General features: G+C 43.8%; 1 protein-coding gene across 1 annotated transcript in view; it reads right to left on the reverse strand.

Annotated features, from left to right (window-relative positions):
* tenm3 (teneurin transmembrane protein 3) overlaps positions 1-21,882 on the reverse strand; it is a 235,705-nt gene that overhangs the window by 201,168 nt on the left and 12,655 nt on the right. Inside the window, exon 3 of the mRNA XM_071202940.1 lies at positions 14,711-14,781. The gene's annotated coding sequence lies outside the window, so the exon portion shown is untranslated. The remainder of the gene's footprint in view (positions 1-14,710; positions 14,782-21,882) is intronic.

Here is a 21,882-nt window from a genome sequence, read left to right on the forward strand (position 1 = left end):
AGAATAAAAGTATTAAGTTAAGTGTGAACTTCCGGTTTTTTCAGAATAAAACTGATTTAAATTAGATAGTGTATTTAATTCAAAATTACGCCATATCAACATTGATTTTAATTTCTGTATGTACATCACTATGTATGTAGTATGTACTGCAGTGTGCGAACTATACCACGGTCTCCGGGGGAGCCGGGATTTTTGTTTTTTTTTGCGGGGGGGGGGGAGGTAAATGCTGATCCGTGCATTAATAGCAACAGCACAGACATAGGCCTATTATAAAGAGAAAATCTTATGCACATGGGTTGGTGCCACAGGTCTACATTTACATGAAACGTCCTGATGGATCATGTTCATGTCAACAGATTTCCCGAGCATGTATGGGCTACGCAAACTTCAATCAACTTGATAATCAATCACACTCACACACACACACACACACACACACACACACACACACACACACACACACACACACACACACACACACACACACACACACACACACACACACACACACACACACACACACACACACACACACACACACACACGGCATCTATTGCACGTCTGTCCGTCCTGGGAGAGGGATCCCTCCTCTGTTGCTCTCCCTAAGGTTTCTCCCATGTTCCCTTTAAACTGTGGGTTTTCTCCGGGAAGTTTTTCCTTGTACGATGTGAGGGTCTAAGGACAGAGGGTGTCGTATTGTCATACTGATATTCTGTACACACTGTGAAGACCACTGAGACAAATGTAACATTTGTGATATTGGGCTATATAAATAAACATTGATTGATTGATTGATAAATAACTACCAATGTAACGTTTGACTGTTTAATTAAATAAATTTAAAATGACTCAAAAACAGGCTACATTGTTTCACATGGGCTATAGCCTATTATGGCTGTAGCCTACACAGAGCCGAACACACGCGATAAGAGCAGCCAGCGGCACCAACCATGAACAATATTAATATTAATAATACAGCTATAGCACAACACAACCCTCTCACTGCCTGGAGAGACGCGACGCCACACACACTACACAACGGCTCGTCTTCTTGTGTCTCTCAGCCCCCAAGTTAACGTTAGCTGTCAAGTTAGCACTAGCACTGACGTTAGCTCCCTCCTCTCTCGGTTCTGTTGTAGCAGCAGTCACAACGTATGTGCTACCACCAGCTACATTCGGTTGGTCTTCTTGATCAGGTTGTTTGGCCGTCTTTTTAAAGAAATTGCCCAAGGTACGTTGTTTTTTTATTTTCGACATGTCAGCAGCAGCAACAATGCCTGGTAAACATGCAGTGCTAACTAAACGAGTGAGTGGGTAGTGGGTGGAGCTGCGGGCAGCGTACAAGCAGGCGACACTTTTTTCATGAATCATAAACTCTAAATATAATTTTATTTCACTTATTTTACACCTTTGAAAAAAAAACATGCCCAAAATGGAATTTATTTGGTCATCATATCAGTATTTTAGAGAGCTCCCCCCAAATGTCACAAACCATGTTCCCAGGGGAGCTCATGTCACCACTAGGGGAGCCATAGCTCCCCCTGCTCCCCTCCAGTTCGCACCCTGATGTACTGTATAATGTACACATGTAGAGTTGTAGAAAAGACATGGCGTACAGACAGTACAGTACACTGACTGTACAGTCAGTCACTACAGTGTAGCCTATACTGTATAGTAGGTGTGTAACAGTGTAATGCGTATAGTCTACTCTACACTCTACCTTTCAGCAAAGTTTTAGGGATTTAGGCTCAGTCAGCTCACGGACTGTTTGGTTACTTTAGTTTGGTAAATGAAATACATGTTTGAACTTTGTAGTAGTTTACTGTAGTTTCTGTCATAAGTCATTTGTAGACTAAGTGGCAAAAAGTGTTTTTTTTACATTTGTACTTTGCAGAGAAATGTAGACACAAGTTGGAAGGGAGCACAATAAACCGGATGAGTTTGAATTTGAGTTGATTATGAGTTAATTTTCAATTGATAATTAGCTCACAATAAGTTCACTTTAGTTACTCACACAACTTGACAAAAGCCATGGGTTCAGGTCCTGACTTATAAGTCCGGACCTGAACCTGAACCTCTGGACTTGAGTCCGGACCTGAACCTGAATGTGAGTCCAGGTACGCAGCACTACCGCTAGCTGAAGCTTCGTTGCTAGGTTACTAGCTGGGTTTTCCCCAATAAGGGGCCGGAAGAAACAAAGTTAGTGATTACTGGTTCCATGTTGATTTATTTCAATACAGATTGTTGGGGGGAACTGAAAGGCTCTTACCGTATAGGTTACTTTGCAGCCTGGACATTTCCTCCAAAACACATTTAGACGCGATCGCTACACAGAAGTACCTTTCAAATCCCATCATTTTTAAGACCATATTTTATTTTTTTGGTCATATTTAAGACCTTTTTAAGGCCTTAAATTCAGATGATCAAATGTAAGACTTTTTAAAACCCCGCGGGATTCCTGCATAATAGATTGCCCGATCGGGCAACCAGCAGGTGAGGCTTCATTGCCCGATCGGGCAACCAGCAGGTGAGGCTTAATTGCCCGAGCTAAATCGAGCTAAATACTAGATTGCCTCGGGCCATCGGGCAGTCGTTAATGTCGAGCCCCTCGAAATGTCCCTTATAGGCCTACGTCTGTTTCCGGTTATTTTTATTTTGAAATTCAGTTCCTGACGGACGCCAAAAAAGCCCGAGATTATGGAATTAAATAAAAACAAGGGTTGCGGTCGGATAGTTTAAAAATCAGCTCCTAAATTCTAACCCTATCTCCTATTCCTTGACCTCTGAGTGAAACGTCACGGGGTTAAGGGATAGTGGATAGGAGAATTCAAAAGGACTTAGGAGAAGAGACTGCGGTACTTTAGAGAATCCACTGCACTTTCACTATCCGACGTGTTTATGATGCTCCAGCGGACGTCATTTTGTGCGTCTGCTGCTGTGGGGAAACTATGGAAACTACAGTTTTCTATACAGCGGACTACAACATGGATGTTCAATAAGAACGAGGGACTACTGTAAACTCATCTAGAGACTCTGCACCGTGCTCTGATGCTGTTGTTTTATGCTTTATGAACGTGGACAACAGAGAAACATATTCTTCAGGACCAAAGTTGGAATTGAAATAAAAAAGTAAAGTGAAACTTATGCTCGTCACCCTCTCCCTCCGGTCCACATTAATACAAATGATCCCAATACGTATGATTGTATGAACTATGAAAATATCTTAAAATCAATACAAATGTATTTATTATAAACGTTAGTCCTTAACATCTATCACTGTGTATATCACCATTCAAACATCTTTTAAAAGTTGAACAAACCCCACACAGCTCTGTGAAGACTGTGAAATGTCGACTTTATTTGATCATTTCAGTAAAAAGTAACGTTCATATTTCTCTTTTTGATTATAATACTGATGAACGTTCAAAACAAAGCACTTTAGCAACTTACCACATACGTTTTAAAATGCTTAATAAGCACCGTAACTTTCATGATATCATTTCTCCGTCATAATCGGTTGTTTCCGTGAACGGCCGGCTGTTGAGCAAATGCTGCGGCTGCAATGCATTGTGGGGCAGCATTTTCTCCTCTCCTTTCGTTGAGGGAGGTCCAGTGGTTCCTAAGCTAAAGGAGGTTATAAAGGATGTTTGAAACCTCCTTTCCTATCATTCTAGAGCAGGGGTGGGCAATTATTTTTTCCATGGGGCCACATGAGAAACAAAAAATATTGTGGAGGGCCGGGCCAAAAGGCTGAACTCAATTCTGCATAATATTAATTGTATTTCTTTATAAAAAGCAGTAAATAGCATTTTTTTGACAAGCTGGTAAGAGTATATGTTATAGTTGAGCAATGGAAAAGTGAGGTTGCCTTACAAAAAATATAATTTATTCAATCAAATTTCCCAAAACAATGGTAAACAAAATGTGAACGTTTTTCACCATTTCTGACTCATATTAGTGAACATTTTCAGTCGCATTCACTACAAAACACATTTTGAGTTTCATATACTGTTGGAAAGTTGTGTAAAGGTTCTTAGCATTCTCAAGAAATCACAACATTGTCTTTGTGCTCCAAACATTCAGCAAGATACATCATATTGAACTGTCACTGAACATCACTGAACTGTGATTTTGAGAAAAAGGCTTCCAAAGAAAGTGTCCCAGTTCACTGCTAGTTGGTACCTTTACATGCCTACATTTGTAGTCTAACCACCTCATCTGGTGTTTTTAAGTTCTTTTTTCTTGTTCAGTGAAAGAAATCTAGTCTCTGCTGGGCTTTAACGAGTGCATCGAAGTCAGGCTGAATGTCTGAGGTGGAGATGCGAAGCACAGCTGACAGATGATCATCAGTGAGAGGATCTATACCTGGATTTCATAAACTTCATCTTTGAAAATGTTTGTTCACATATGTAGGTAGGTAGAGCCAAAGAGAACCAACATCTTCTGAGCATCTCCTCATGTTTGGAAAGTTCTCCTCCTCGCGAGAAGAGTAGAAATCCAGCAGAGATCCTGACTTAGTACTGGCGCTCTACCAGTACTGCATCAGACTGCAGGTCAATGAGTTCCAGCTGAACATCACTGGGTGCATTATCCACACTGCAGGTAAAGGGAGAGGAAACCAGCTGCATTTCATCCTCGATTGTTCGGAGATCTTCAAATCGCCTTGAAAACTCTCCATGCAGTGCTCCCAACATGGATGAGGACCTGCGGAGGTATCAGCTGATGGTGTGACTTCTTTCAGGGTTTGCATGTGAGTGAGAGTGTTGCTCTCCAGTTGGCTTGAAAGAAACTGCATCTTTCTCATGAAAGCCTTCACCAGGCTGTGCCTTTCATGAACAAAAAGGCCCTTGCCTTGCAGTTTGGTGTTCAGTTCATTCATCAGTGCAGTCACATCAACAGCAAATGCAAAATCTGCCATCCAGTCCTCACCTGAGAGCTCTGGGAAGTCTTTGCCTTTCTTCTCACAAAACTCTTGAATCTCTGCTTTCAGGTCCCAAACTCTTTTTAGCACTTCGCCCAAGCTGAGCCATCTGACAGCTGTGTGGTAGCCGATGTCACGATGCTCAGTCTCATGCTCCTCCAAAAGTGCAACAAACTGTCTGTGATTCAATGCCCGTGCCCTGATGAAGTTTACTATTTTAGTAACAACATCAATAACATGGTGAACACATGTTGGTGTATAATACAATGCAAACATACCAATTTCTGATCTGCGTCGATTTCAGTCACTTTATCTTGCATACGTTTCAAAAGTCCAACATTTTTACCTGTAAGATTTGGACAACCGTCTGTTGTGACACCTGTCAGTCTGTCCCATTTCAGTCCCAGCGTGTCCATGCACACTTACCTCCGTGAACAGATCGCTCCTTGTCGTCGTCCCTTTCATCGGCCACATTGCTGCCAATGCCTGTAATCTTGAAGTCCGGCGTTAGTCCGGCGTTATCCCACGGACAAATACGAGTAACTGCGCTGTGTCGCGGACATCACAGCTCTCGTCCAAAGCCAAGGAGATAAAGTCAAAACTTGCCACTTCATGTTGCAGCTGAAGCTCCAGATTCCCCGCAATGTCCTCGATCCTTCTCGTCACGGTTCGCCTGGACAGCGGGACTTGCTCAAAGGCTTCTTTTTTTTCAGGGCATATTAGTGCTGCAGAGTCCACTAAGCACTCTTTGACAAACTCCCCCTCTGAGAATGGCTTACTGTGTTTAGCTATTTTGTGGGATATCACAAAGCTGGTCTTGGTTGCTGCATCCTGGGATGTGTGAAGCTTGGTAAAAAAGCCTTGCTGCTTTTGCAGCTTCGCTAGCAAAGCGTTCGATGTGCGCGTCCCCTTTCAGCATCAGTCAAGTTTTTGTATTTCTCCGTGTGTTGCGTCTCGTAATGCCGACTCAAATTGTAGTCCTTGAACACGGCGATCTGCTCCTCGCAAACTAAACACACGGCTTTACCTCCGACTTCAGTAAATAAATACTTAGCAGTCCAATTTTTGTTGAAAACCCTACATTCGGCATCTACCTTTCTTTTTTTAGCATGAGCTGACATTTTTGAGCGCTAAAGTCGTCTTGTGACAATGATCCAATAACGTGCACGTCTTGATTTGACGTATTGCGTAATTATGTACGTGAATAAAAAACAACTTCAAAATAAAAGCATTGCAGCTTTAGTCCATGCATGAGGTAAAATTAGAAAATATGTTTATTTTGTCATTTCCAATTAACCTTACACGGGCCGGTCAGAGTCAACCAAAGGGCCGTATGTGGCCCGGGGGCCGTACAATGCCCAGGTCTGTTCTAGAGAATTCAAACGGCACTTATCATGGCTGCCACCGAGGGACTTCCGGGTAATTTCACTCCGTTAGGAAGGTTCCTAAGCTAAATGGACTATTCGACTGCAGCCAAGGATAATTGTGTGTTATTGGCAAGCGGCAAACCCTGGGGAACAGCCGGGACGCCAATACGGAAGTGCCACACACTGCAGTTCATACATGGGCCGCTAGGGACTGGCTGCAAAAAGGAGCAATTTCCATAGACGCCATGTTAAAATGCCCAACTTTACAGCAGAAAAAAACATGTTTCTACCCATGGATGCAATAAATATTATTATCAATATAGTTAGATTCCACCTTCATGATTATGAATCTCTGAGTGAATTGTTTTCTAACACGACCCTTTTATTTATATTAGGTCTTAACGTTTTTGCATAAATTAGGGCGTGGTCACTTTGATGGACATGTACATGCCTCACCTAACAGCAACTTGTCCACTCTGCTAGGCTACTCAACCATAGAGGCTACAACGTTAGTTAGTCATAGTACTGTACTTGACCCTTTAGCTTTAGCCGTGTTCGTGGTGATTGTGCCTTTTAGGGAATATTGTTACAAATACCAGACAATTAAAATGTCGTGCTGTGCGCTTGAATGTACTAACAGAACTTCCAAGAAGTCTAAAATGATAATATTATACATGTTAACCCCGTTCGCAGGTGTTTGTGTGCTTGGTAGCTTAGCTTGTTACTTATTAGCCAGCTAAGGACGTAACCCTTTATGCATACATATTAGCAGGGTTGCCAACTTTGGGTACCTGGCTGGAGTGAGATTTTAATATTATGGGTTTAATTACACATATGCGCACTAAATGACTGCTATCGTGTCAGCAGCGGGACCTTAGCATATATATACAGGATATAGGATATATATACAATATATACAAATACACAAAATTGGACACAGACTATAAAGGGCACAAAGTTTCATTCAATAATGAAAGTCAAACACATGTTTATTTCCACTGTTTTATTGTGTGCCTGTCGCGATAAGCAATTAATTGACTTATCGTACGATAAATAAAAATGAACTCGATACATTTCCATTTACATGAGGATGTGACTAGCAGGTCGAAAGGATGTACTTCAATTATTATTATATATTATCATTATGTCAGGGGTCTAAAATGGTCATACAACGGTGCCGACAATATTATTGTTTATCGCAATAATTTCCTGGAAAATGTATCCAACAAAATTAATTATCGTGAGAGGCCTATACATGAAACACACACACAAACAAATCTACAGACTTACTCCAAACTGCCAAACATATTAATTAACACACTCTATTTTGGCCTAGTAGAACAATAAGCAGCAGACTTTTACTTTTTACTTTTACTCATTTCTACTGGATCTTAGATCTGCGCTTGCGCAATACGGGTCGGCAGTTGCCAGAGAGTATTTGTGTTGGGTAATCTATGGTAGGGCTAACCCATACAGTGGTGGGGTGAAGTCAGTATTCGCAATGTAATTACATACTTCCCCTTGACAGTGAAACGCCACGCGTGAAGTTTAGATTATTTCCCTGTCTCAATCCAAATTGAACTGTATGAAATAAAAAGGCACATTTGTCTTGTAGTAAATAAAAAGGGCGACCTGGAGCCAATCCTGCAATTTACCCACAGGTGAAAGAGTTGACATGCTGAAAACCCAACCCCTGTAGGGGGGGCTGGGGGGATTCTCCCCCAGGAGATTTTTTTGAAATACTAACATAAAATACACATTCTGGTACTCTCTTGAGAAGAAAAATAAATACATCTATTACTACACGACATATTTAAAAAAATGAATGCCATTTTAGTTTTTTGTTACTTTTTCTGAAAGATGAACCTGCTGCTCCTCACAGAGAGAAGAGGGAAGAAGCTGTGTTAATTACTTTACATTGTGGATAAGGGTTGATAGCCCCCATTGTTCTGTGTGTCAACATGAAAGACAGCCCACACACCTATCAATCATCAAACTGTGGGGTCTTATTTCATTACGTGTTGATTTCTATCAACACGTAATGTTGTATCGATGTATAGATGTACTACAGCAAAAGTATTCTCTGTCGGGACTTCCTGCAACAACACCACGCCTTTATCTTGATTCTGATTGGCCAGACGACATTATCAAAGATGTTCTATTGAGAAGACGATCACTACCTGACAAAAGTTTTCAAAACCGTTTCTAGTCTTCGGTATTCTTGTTTTTGGCATGAGAATAGTTTGGGCAGAGTGAGAGCGTGAGATTGAGGGTGAAAGCGTGTGTCACACGCCAGATGCGTGAAAGTTGGCAACCCTGATATTAGGGCTGTCAGTCGATTAAAATATTTAATCGCGATTAATCGCATGATTGTCCATAGTTAATCGCGATTAAGCGCACATTTTTGATCTGTTCTAAATGTACCTTAGAGGACGTTTTTAATACTCTTATCAACATATGAGTGGACAAATATGCTTTATGCTAATGTTTATTATCATTTGAACAATGACAAATATTCTCATGAATATTAAACACAACAACCTCTGAACATTACAAATATTCGCCTCAATTCAACCTGGAACCTCTCTCATACAATACAAATGGTGTGTGAGTGTGTGTGTGTGTGTGTGTGTGTGTGTGTGTGTGTGTGTGTGTGTGTGTGTGTGTGTGTGTGTTGTATATATGTGTGTGTGTGTGTGTGTGTGTGTTGGATCGTTGGAGCTATGTGCAACTCAAGGCATATGCTCGAACGGGAGCTGCCTGGACGCTGCAATCATGTTGCTGCAATCATGAGTGTGCTGACTTTTCGTACAATGTCCCGCTGACTGGCTTCCTGCATCAAGTCAAGTGCTCGGCGCAGTTGTGTGGATAGAGCGCTCTTCTGTTTTCATTTAAACAGCTCCTTATATCCGTTAGCGCAGCTAGCTAGCACCAGATGCTAACAACAACAATGCACGTAAAGGTCTCTCTCTCACTCGCTCGGGCCACACATACACACACCCTCCCGGTCCTCCCGATGGCCAGTCGGTGCCTGCCGGTGAGCGTGGAAGTGTGGTCTGCCACAAGCGGGCGGCAGGAGCGGGGCTGTCAGCATCAGCTTGTAGATGGTATTTTAAACTCGATGCGCTCTGAAACTACGGGGCGGCCGAGGAAAAAAAATACACATGCGTTAATCGCGTTAAAATAATTAGTGGCGTTTTTTTTGCGTTATTAACGCGTTAATTTGACAGCCTAATACATATACATTTAGTTTATGATTCAGCCTTGGGTAAGACTTTTATAGTCTATGTTTATGACGCCCATAATGCTAAACGGGAGCAAATGTTAATAGGGGACCCAATTATCCCAGTGGTGGCCGCCGGAGCTAACGGAGCCGCAGGGGCTAGCTCCAGCCGGCGTCCCGGAGCTAGCCCACTGCGGCTCCGTTAGGTCCGGGCGGTGGAGTCTGTCGTTCTAACTGGAGATCAAGGAATGCAGCGAAACGCAGACTTGGTTCGCCTGCTGTAGTATTAGCTAAATAAATTATGTTGAACAAGGCTTATTAAGCTGAACATCGCCACAATTGTTCTGCTATGTATCGGTACTTCTTTTCTTAACGTGTGAATGACAAGCATTAAGAATAACAAAATATAGCTAATTCTCTTGCAGATTGTCTCATGTGATTATGAATGTAACGTTTATATTGGGGAACTACACTGTTAGCAGTAACTTGGTATGCATGTATGTCATGTTCGCTTAGCTTCTTAGCTTGAGCTAGCTCTGTTTACTTCCAGTTCGGAGGCAGCAGGTCCCGCCTCGGCTCCGCCTCTTTGCCCTTATTTGGAGCAGGCGGGATTAGACTCTGACGTTGCTGTCAAGCTGTTAGTGGCCGACTCCGCCTACTAAGGGCTTCACGGCAACTCTGCAGAATCCTATGGGTGACGTCACGGACACTACGTCCATTTATATATACAGTCTATGGTTATTGGTGAGTAAATAACAGTGTGTTATTTAGAAAAGAATAACAAATTAGAAGGAACAAAATACAGATTTCAGTATTCTGAGGCTCTGAGCCCCAATTATTTTCCTCACAGACGACAAAAAAAGTCCGACATTATACGATTTAAAATTAAAACAATAATCGTGGCTTGATATTGAGTAAGAACATGTTTTTATGAACCCCACAGCTTCCGGTCTTCCAAGACCCGAACGGACAAAAAGACGTGCTGCAGGCACGAAACATACTACCAATAGAAATACATTGCTTTTAAAATCGTTCTGTGTGACACGAAAAAAAAGGGAAAATTGTGTTGGTGAACACGAATCAATGTCGTGACGATAACACAACACGAAATGTAGTGAGACTGGGTTGCCTACACACACTGCCATCACAGGAGGGTTCTCCACTTATTAACTACCACATCAACCAAAACTGAAAGTAATGTGTCTCTCTGCACTCAGGTAAACAAATGATGAACCACTGTAAATAGCTTATACACCCACATACATCTCCAATTTACGCTCCAATTTGCATTCCACTGGACAATAGATTATACAGGCCAAAGGTAGTCAGTTAACATTGGTGCAGACTCTGCAGAGCAGTGAAGCTTTGTGTGTATGTATATGAGGGCTGTAACAGTAATTGCCCTGACTTTATAAAGCTGTTTTTGTTCCGCCTAATCAGACAACAATGAGTGTTAGGAGACTCTATTATGTCGCAAAGAGAGACTAGCATTATGCTGCTCACAAAGCCTGTCCAACACTGCCGACACACACCAGGGTGTAATACCGGAGCTCCTCCACATTACACCATCAGGTCAGAACGGCTATGGGAAGGGTATGTTCATCTGGCTATATGCTGGAGATACTTATTGTCACTGAATGAACAATAATGTTAGACAACAGTAAAGCTCATTATGAATGTTTCAAAGGTTAACTTGGCCAAGCCATGATAGAAATAGCAATTGACAACAGTATTGCACTTTGCATTATTGGTTGCAATATTAACACATGTTCATTGTGTCTGTTTTTTAATGCACCAACACTGTAGTTGAGGGGAGATCTCCTCGATTCATTCATAAAGGGCTTGTCTGCCAAAACGAAGCCTCTCTATCAGCTCATCACCAAATAGATGTCCAGTGGGTTTTATCGATCACGGACGACTCTTTCTCGTCTTAATGCCCTTTCGTTGTTAAACCTGTAAACAAGATGCACTGCCATCGTTATTTTCCTTCTTGCCTGTTTTATGTTACTATGGATACTAGTCTGTCTTTCCGATGTACGCCTGCTCCATACTAGACGTAAAAGTTACACCCAGGCGCAACACATACAGTGCTTAAGTCTAAGTGGTGCACTAGTCATAACTTTAGTTTGGTCTTAACCTTCGGTTCTACGTCGGACATAGAGTTACGACCAGTCTTACGCCCAGCTGGTGCACTCCACTCCTGATGTCCCAAACAATAGGACATTTTCGGTTCAAAAGGCTATGATTTACAGCAAAGCAACCTATTGTGTAGACTTAGCGGGCCACTAACATGTATCAAACATTGTACACCACATTTCAGGTGGAACCAGGGCAGCCCCTCCCTACTCCCAGTTGGGCTTCATCTTGCAGAGGGGGCACACAGTTGTGTACAGACCCGAGGGGCCTAGTCAAACACCTTTGCGAGGGGACACAAGTTCGCCAGGGGCAGCCCTGGGTGGAACCATCTTCTTATTGAAATCAGGACAGCAGGAAAAATACACATTTTCTGTCACAGACTCACTTGTTTCCCCTGCACATTGGCCATTCAAATCTTTATAACGTTGTTGTACTAAAAACTGTTTGGTTTTTTTTAAGCTAATGTTATTCCTTGATTCCTGCTGTTGAGGGGTATGTGTGTGTTTGTGCCTATTTGATTATGTGTGTCTGCTAGGGGTGTAACGGTTCACAAACATTTCGGTTCGGTACGTACCTCTGTTTTTTGGTCACGGTTCGGTTCGGTACGTTTTCGGTACAGCAGAATTTTTTTTCACAAAACAAAACATATATATATATTTTTATTATTATTAAACTGTGAATAATGTATTCACTCAAATAAATGCAAAATATAATAAAATAAACATTAAGGTGCAGCATTTCGATGAACTGAAATAATCTGTATTTGAACTTTACTGTACAAGTACTCACAAAACATAAACTATTAGTTTTGGGTTTTTAATTATTATTAAACTGTGAATATTCACTCAAATAAATACAAAATATAATCAAATGAACATTAAGGTGCAGCATTTCGATGAACTGAAATTATCTGTATTTGAACTGTACTGTACTAGTACCTAAGCAGCCAGCTTGACTTTAGGACTTGCTTGTCATTGTATTTTCATGTTGTTTAAAGAAAGTTGTACTTGTCCACATTGCTTGCCGAAAGGGCAGATCTGCTGGCACTAGCAATGTCTCCTGCTGTGGAGAAAACCCTCTCGCTAGGGACAGAGGTAGCAGATACAGCTAGGTAGCGCTTTGCTAACATGGCAACATAAGGATATTTGGCGTTTGTAATAGCTTTGGCTCGGTCTGAACTTTTTGCGAGTGGTGGGGGCTCAAATGCTAGCGGGAGTTGGGTTTGCACTTCAGTCTTTTTTCTTTTGGTACCGGTTATATTCACGTTCCGGTGATGCCTTTTCAAGAGTGTGCAAGTTTGATGTATTGCCAGCCGCGTAATTAATTTTAGTTGAACAATGCCGACAAACAACTTTGGTTTGGTCCACCTGTCTTTGTCCGTCATCCTTGTACGTAACTGCGAAACCAAAATGTTCCCAAACCGGAGACTTCAATGATGCTGGAGGATTTTCGAGCTCAACTTTATCTGCGTTCGCCATTAATTTTCGACAGTTATTACTGACTAAATTTGAACGCATCCCTCTGACCAGCTTTCATAGCATGCCCTCTCATCCAATGAAATGACTTGCTCGCTCTATGACGCGATGAGCTCAATGTGAGGAAATTACTCTGAATGCTGCGACGCAGCACCTGAGATTACTTCCAAGAAGTTGTTCACGTTCTCAATTTTTTACGTTTAACGTTATATTCGTTCGGTACACTTCGGTACACACGTGTACCGAACCGAATAATTTCGGTACGGGTACGTGTACCGTTACACCCCTAGTGTCTGCCTGTATGTATCTTTATTGTCCAGTGTAAAATGCCAACATACCCACTTGGGACAGAAAAACTGTCGATGTGGACATTATTCCAAAATGGCTGTGTGTGTGTGTGTGTGTGTGTGTGTGTGTGTGTGTGTGTGTGTGTGTGTGTGTGTGTGTGTGTGTGTGTGTGTGTGTGTGTGTGTGTGTGTGTGTGTGTGTGTGTGTGTGTGTGTGTGTGCGTGCGTGTGCGTGTGTAATGACAGAGCACTGTTTAGATCGCTGTGGGACTTTTTAGTGTTTTGGTCAGACAACATCATATATCATGGTGGTTTTTATAACCCAAAGAGCTGTCGGAAAAAGAGCAGATAGGAGAGGGGGGGGGCTGAGAGGAGGGTATGCAGGAAGGAGACAAGAGGAAAGAGGAAGACAACAAAGAGGAGGCCACTTGAAATATCTCAGTTCAATAGATGAAGTGGGGAAAAAAGGCCTTTGGTCTTTAATATTAAGCCTGCAAAGCCTACAGTAATTCAGTGAAATCACCAAAAAAAAGAAACACAAAAATAAATGGTCCTTACCTTCTAGCTTTGTTAGACACAAGCAGATGCAAAAGTTTGTGGAGACAGCTATATTAAAAGACTATCAACCATCATCATAAATCACTTACCACTTAAGAAATAATATAGCTAATGTCAAGGCTCAATCATTTCAAAAATATATTCTGTATTATCCTTTCGGAGGATGCATGCAAATCAGTTTAATAAAACCTGCTATCAAATGAACTTTAAATCCTCTTTGCAAAGTCTGTCTGTGCTCAATAAATATATCCACTCAGCAATTTGGAAATACACATATTTTTCTATCATTATTTTAAAGGGACTCATTGCTTAAATACATCCATATTAGCAATATAATATTCTCAATAATGGCGTCAACACGGCACTGCACAACATGCAAATAAAGTTGACGCAAAAAAAACTAACATAATTGAATATTTATCACGTTTTTCAGACATCCCCCTCCTCCTTTCTTTCCCAGGTTTCTGTGCTCTGTGTTCAGGACAGAGGTGATAAGCTGCAGCTTTTAGCCGGCTGAGTAAAGCTTGAATGAAATGGAAATTGAATAATGTTCTCCAGCTCAGTGCCGGGAGTTTATGGCTTCGTACGCTACTTCCTGGGAGTTCCAGCAACTCCCTGTGCAAAAAATAAGAGCCAATATTTTCTAAAGAGCTACACTCAGCCAGTTACCCTCTGGACACACATACAGCATAGCAGATACAACATGTGTCTGTGCGTGTGTGTTTGCAGTCGTACATCATTACCTGTGCTGGCAGGTGTAATGCAGAGGGGAGTGTTAGGTTGAAGCATCAGTGGTTCAGGTCCGTACACGGCGCTGAAAGAAGAAAACAGCAACTTGAGTCAGGATCAAGATGGGTCCAGTATGTAGGACATCATTTGTAATAATGGTATCACTTTAACGTTGTGAATTACAGTACAGCATATATTGATAAATCTGAGGCATTCAATGAGTGAAGATGAGTGAATGATGAATGATGTTGGAATGATGATTTTCACTAGTGCAGACATTTTTTAACAACACGTATTTCTGTTCTCCCTTTTGATCTTACACACGCAGTAATACCTCTGTCGTTGTACACAATAAGAAGTTTCAAATTGACATTAAACAAATATAGAAGTGCTATTCCTGATGACCACCAACTGTTTTTGCGTAACCATCCATGATCCAAATTATTTGTAAAACCTTATTGAATTAATCTTGAGAGGGTCAGACGGCGGTTATAATAAGCAGGATTGTTGGTTGGGTACTTATCTCTTTATTTACATGTAAAAGTAGCAAGAAATGTGGTATAATAATATGGGGTAGCACATTACAGATTGCAGTGTGTCTGCGAGTTCAGAATGTTTTGCTGCTGGTGTGATCACATTTTTCTCTAAAAATCTCTCCTTACCGATATACAGTAACTTGTGGATTTGTCCTTTTACCCAGGGCTTGCAGTAGCAGGATACGAGCCCTCTGGTTCTGAGGACCCTTTCAACTAAGGGGAAAGTGGACCACAACCACACTTCTCATTCACAGTTGTGTTGTTAGGACCCGCTGCATGCCGACCTGTGCTGACTGTGCATTGCTAAATCTCTATCCTATTTGACTGTAGCTGATTTTAATCTGAATAGTCGGCCTAATCCATGATTGAGCCCTTATCCACTGGGCATACATCTTTTTGTCAAATGATTATCCACACAAACTAGTATTTGTCTGTGTGAAAACCAAATCAATTTCACACTTTTTTGCTCTTTGCACCACTGCCAAAACGTGTTACAAAGCACAGAGAGAGACACATAATGGAGACACAACAATGTACAGGACAAGTCTGCCGTACAGAACTAATGATGAAACTCTCTCATTCAGATTTGTGTGTGTTTTAATGGACATATTATGTCCTGGGAGGGAGACCTTAACTGTAACTGATAATATCCATCATTCACTAAAAATAGGAGATATATCTCTTGCAGTTTCTGAAAAAGGGAATAAGACAAGCCAATGACAGAAAGCTCCAGTTTTTATCAGACTTAATTACTTCCAATCATTTATACGAGTATTATAAAACTGACTTGAAGCCAACAGTGTGAATAGATGCAGGTGGTATAGCTACATGGATGAATTCCATACATACACAATGTTAAGCACTTTTATATGATGGAGGTCATTAACATCCACATGTAGTATTCAACTGCAGGGGTATCTAACACATAGTGGAGGTAGTGTATAGCTCCACTATGCGTAAGTTATGTGTAACACATGTAGTTGTTTTATGAAATAACACAAGCAAAGATAATCAATCAAACCTGAATTCAAATACCAATATGTATTGTTTTATATTTCTAAAAATGTTTCCTTTAATACTGAAACTCAGCAGCCAATTCAATGTTAACTTAAAGTGGACCTATTATGCTATATTGGAACAATATATTGTAGGGCCATACCTATACAAAACATGTCTGTGAAGTTTTTTGCTTAAAATACCGAACAGTTCACCCATTGTAGCCATGCCTCATACTGCTCATACTCCTCTTTTGCAGCCCTGTTAGAGAAACGCGGATTTTGGGTCCTTAGCTTGAAAAAGAAAAAGAGGAGGCGGAGCTAATGCCTGATCAGAATTCTACCGGAGATAAAGTTCAATTCTGCTGTGATAAAACTCCATCCTGTTCTAAACCACATCAAAGATTATTTCTGAAACAGTGTGGAGCTCAAATGCTTTTTCTCTTGCAGGTTTATCACAAGGTGAGTTCTTTTTTTATTTCCTGCTTTTTAAACACATGTGCTCTACAGTACAGGTTAGCTCTGAGTGTTAGCGAGGCTTGCTAATGTAAATAAAGTAGGGCTGTCAAGTTAATGCAAAAAAAAACTAACGCCACGAATTATTTTAACGCGATTAACGCATGTGTATTTTTTTTCCTTGGCCGCCCCGTAGTTTCAGAGCGCATCGAGTTTAAAATACCATCTACAAGCTGATGCTGACAGCCCCGTTCCTGCCATCCGCTTGTGGCAGACCACACTTCCACACTCACCGGCAGGCACCGAGTGGCCATCGGGAGGACTGGGAGGGTGTGTGTATGTGTGGCGTGAGCGAGCGAGAGAGAGACATTACGTGTATTGTTGTTGTTAGCATCTGGTGCTAGCTAGCTGCGCTAACGGATACAAGGAGCTGTTTAAATGAAAACAGAGGAGCGACGTTTCGCCGACAACTGCGCCGAGCACTTGACTTTATGCAGGAAGCCAGACAGTGGGACATTGTATGAAAAGTCAGCACACATATTTATGTATAAAATACATCACAAAGTGCATTTTGCATGATAGGTCCCTTAAACTTAGGCCTACAAAAAAGTGGCCCTTCAGTTCCAAGGATATGTCTTGTAATAAATTACATGACATGAGCAACCTTTACCTGAGCTCATTTAAAGATTCCGTCAAACGTGTCCTTCAGCCCACTTGGTCGAACAAAGAGGAAGATACATAAACACAATAACCACTTGGCTATAATGTAAGTCGTTTTGGATAAAAGCTAAATGGTATGCAACGCAATACATTTTATTACTCATCTTCTGTCAATGGGCAAAATGAAATGACTGATTTTGATCAACCTGTGATGTTGTGAATGCATCCTTAGAACACAGGTGTATTCTAAGGATGCTGTCACCTCCTGCCATGCTGTGGCCTCCCACTGTCTTCTGCCACCGGGCTCTAACCTTTGTGTCCACCAACACGTCAACAGAATACAAGTCAACAAGAGCAACACAGTTCCATCCATTTCCCAAATTCAATTTGAAATGTTTAAAAAGCAATATCGGGCCACATATAATTAAACCCTGGTGTGAGCTATTGCATGCTGTAGACTAGTGCAGCACAATATATCGAAGATCTACCGTTATTGGGCTCTCTCAAAAGTTGGGCCATTTTGTCTAAATGCGCCAATGAGCAGCTCTCATAGGAAATAACGAGGCCCCGCCTCCGACGCTGTATCCAGTTCTTATTATACATCCATGGTTCCCTCGTCTCAGAGCCAATAGGATTTCTCCAGCTGGAAATAAGGTCTGTGGTCGACACAAATTGAAGAGACGGATCACGTTTTGTTCTACGACATTATATACATCAGCAGTGAGCCCACTGGTGATTTCTGAAGAGTTGACGTGTCTGAAAAATTATGGTTGTTACCAAGTGGCTGAATAGGACTACAAGTCGTGGAGATCGTTGTATGTCATTATGCCGAACACGTAAACACTCCTCTAAGTTTGTTTTCCCTGTTCTGCTTGAAAGCAAGTACCTGCCTACTGCAAACTGTTCAAACAAAAGCTTCAACTTGTACAATTTTGAATCTGTATTTTTTTAATATGGATCTTAAAGGGGACCTATCATGCAAAATGCACCTTTGTACGTCCTTTATACATGCATATGTGTCCCCGGTGTGTCAGGGAACTCACCAAGTGTCAGAAAACACAAATCTCTAAAAACGGGGCTTTAACGGATCTGATACAAACTGATACAGATTTGAAAATAGTCTGACGTCAGTGACAAGGAGCTCCGCCTATATGGCCAACTCTCCACCAATCAGGGGACGGCCCGGGGGCAAGGCAGAGACCAAGGAGGGGGTCTTGGGCGGAAGGCCCGGGGGCAAGGCAGAGTCCAAGGTGGGGAACTCGGGCGGACGGCCCGGGGGCAAGGCAGAGTCCAAGGTGGGGAACTCAGGCGGACGGCCCGGGGGTAAGGCAGAGACCATGGAGGGGCGAAGGCCGCAGCGGGCGAACTCAGGGGGCCGAACATGAGGGCGAAGGCAGCGGCAGGAAGAGTCAGGGGGCCGGGTCCGAGGGCGAGGACCACGGCCGGGAAAGTCAGGGGGCCGGCCTCGAGGGCGAAGACCGCGGCTCTCAGGGGGCCGGCCTCGAGTGCGAAGACCAGACAGCTCCGGAGGCCAGGCAGGAGCCGGTGTCGACCGGACAGGAACCGGAGCCGGTGGGACAGGTGTCGGCAAGATCCCCCACGGAAGAGGACAAGGAGTTGGCAGGACCCCCAACGGGACAGGACATGTGGCCGGTAGGGCCCCCGGCAGGAGGGCAGTCGGCGGGACCTCCAACGGCACAGGACATAGGGTTGGCAGGACCCCCGGCAGAAAAGTCGTTGGCGGGGCCTCCAACAGCACAGGACATAGGGTTGGCAGGACCCCCAGCAAGAGAGGAGTCGGCGGGGCCTCCAACGGGACAGGACACAGGGTTGGCAGGACCCCCGGCAAGAGAGGAGTCGGCGGGGCCTCCAACGGGACAGGACACAGGGTTGGCAGGACCCCCGGCAAGAGAGGAGTCGGCGGGGCCTCCAACGGGACAGGACACAGGGTTGGCAGGACCCCCGGCAAGAGAGGAGTCGGCGGGGCCTCCAACAGCAAAGGACACAGGGTTAGCAGGACCCCCGGCAGGAGAGTAGTCGGCGGGGCCTCCAACGACACAGGACATAGGGTTGGCAGGACCCTCGGCAGAAGAGTAGTCGGTGGGACCCCCAACGGGACAGGACATGGAGTTGGCAGGACCCCCAGTGGAACCTCCAACGGACCAGAACATTGGGTAAGGACTTGAGAGGGGACTCGAGACGTGACTTGAAAGGGGACTCGAGAGGGAACTCGAGAGGAGACTTGAGAGGAGACTCGAGAGGGGACTTGAGAGGTGACTTGAGCGGAGACTCGAGAGGTGACTGGAGAAGGAACTTGAGAGGGGACTCGAGAGGTCACTTGAGAGGGAACTCGAGAGGTGACTTGAGAGGGAACTCGAGAGGTGACTGGAGAGGGGACTGGAGAGGGGACTAGAGAGGGGACTCGAGAGGGGACTCGAGAGGGGACTCGAGAGGTGACTTGAGACGGTCGGTACGCCGACAGGACACAGGGTGCTGGAGTCGGCCGGTACACCGACAGGACTCGGCGAGCTGGCGTCGGCTGGAGAGCCAACAGGAGACGAGGTGCTGGAGTCGGCCGGTATGTCGACAGGACACGGGGAGCTGGTGTTGGCCGGTACACCGACAGGACACGGGGAGCTGGCGTCGGCCGGAGAGCCAGTACTGGAGCCGGAACTGGAGTCGGGACCATGGCTACTGGGGCCAGGACTGGGGCTGGAACCATGGCTACATGGGCCGGTTATGGAGCTGGAAACATGGCTGTGGGAACCGGAACTGAAGCCTGGATCATGGCTGTGTGGGCCGGTTCTGGAGCCGGAAACATGGCTGTAAGTTCCGGTTCTGGAGCAGGGACCATGGCTGCTGGGGCCGGCACTGGAGCCGGAACCATGGCTGCTGGGCAAGGAACCGGAACACGGAACCATGGCTGTGTGGGATGGTACTGGAGCACGGTACCATGACTGTGTGGGCCGGCACTGGAGCACGGAAACATGGCTGTAAGGTCCGGTTCTGGAGCAGGGACCATGGCTGCTGGGGCCGGCACTGGAGCCGGAACCATGGCTGCTAGGACCGGTACCTGAGTACGAGCTGGCTTCCTGACCTTGTGTCTTTTAGAGGTCTTTTGGAGGCTCCGTGGACCTCCAAACGCCAGGCGGGATCCCAAGAAAGGGTCAGAGAATGGAGACTGGCACTCAGGGCTGCGTGAGCTTCTCAACCATGGCACGTTGTCCACCTCCATTTGTGCCTTTTTGAGGACAGCCTCTTTGTCCCTCTTAGCCAAGGTTCTACTCCATTCAGCATAATTACACTGAAGAGTGTACTCTAGGGAGAACAAGTCCAAATCAAAATAAAAATCTGCTGGGTCCATTGTTGGTCGGTTCATTCTGTTAGAATCACTGTCAAGGATTCGCGGGAAAAGGTAGGATCCAAATGCAGACTACAAAAAGGTAAAGGTTATAAACAAAAGCGAGCTTTATTTAAAAGCTAAAAAACAAAAAAACACGGCATGAATCGAAAACATGGAGAGTACAATATAGCAAGAATACACAAAACTGACCGTGACCAACATGGAAGGAGACAGGAGAGACAAACAATGAACCGACATGGAACACAGGGGAAGACTAGACTCAATACACAGAAGGGTAATCACAGGACAAGACACAGCTGGGCAGGGGAGGGAGAAACACAAGGGCAACAGGTGAACACAATGAGACAATCAGACACACCAGGGAAACTAACGACAGGGAGGAGGACCAGACAAAACACAAGGAGGAAGACAAAACACCGAATGAACAGACTTACAAAACCCATAACCAGACAGACAACACTAAAACCGTGACATAAACCTGGGAGTGTGACAGGTGGAGGAGAGGAAAATAGAGCGAAATGAGGCATGGCTAAAATGCATGATCTGTTTGGTATTTTGAAAAAGAAAACGTATAAATATACCTTATATAGGTACGGCACTACAATATATTATTCAAATATAGGTATAGGTCAATATAGGTCTCCTTTAAGTTGGCGTGACGTTGAAGTCAAACAGGTTCGTTTTCCACAGGCCTTATTTCGAGCTATTTTCCAAAATCCTATGGAGAAATCCCATTGCTTTTTTGTGGAGGGAACCCGTGCGCAGCTTACTTCCGGGTAAACACGTCATCCCTGCACCACTCTATGGCCAAGGTGGTAAAGCGCATTTTTAGCGGAACATAGTGATGGCTGAAGGGAGAGAGACGAGTGAGGAAAATATTGGGGTAGAACATGCAGGAGAAGAACTGTTATGTAAAAAAGACAGCACATCTATACTTTGGAAGTATGTTTCTTTCAAGAAAGATGAAGTGTTATAAATGGGTTTTAAGCAAGTCATGACGAACACATGCAGCAACCGCTAGAGGAAACGGGAGGCATCCTCTGAGCCGCAGCTCCTGTTTACATTCATTATATCTCACAGCTGCTGCTGCTGCTGCTGCTGCTGCTGCTGCTACAGTATTTAACCACCATGATGCTACAATATAACCACTCCAAACTCTACACACGACACTTGGT

Source organism: Pseudochaenichthys georgianus, chromosome 1, assembly GCF_902827115.2.
Source record: "Pseudochaenichthys georgianus chromosome 1, fPseGeo1.2, whole genome shotgun sequence".
Lineage (NCBI taxonomy): Eukaryota > Metazoa > Chordata > Actinopteri > Perciformes > Channichthyidae > Pseudochaenichthys > Pseudochaenichthys georgianus.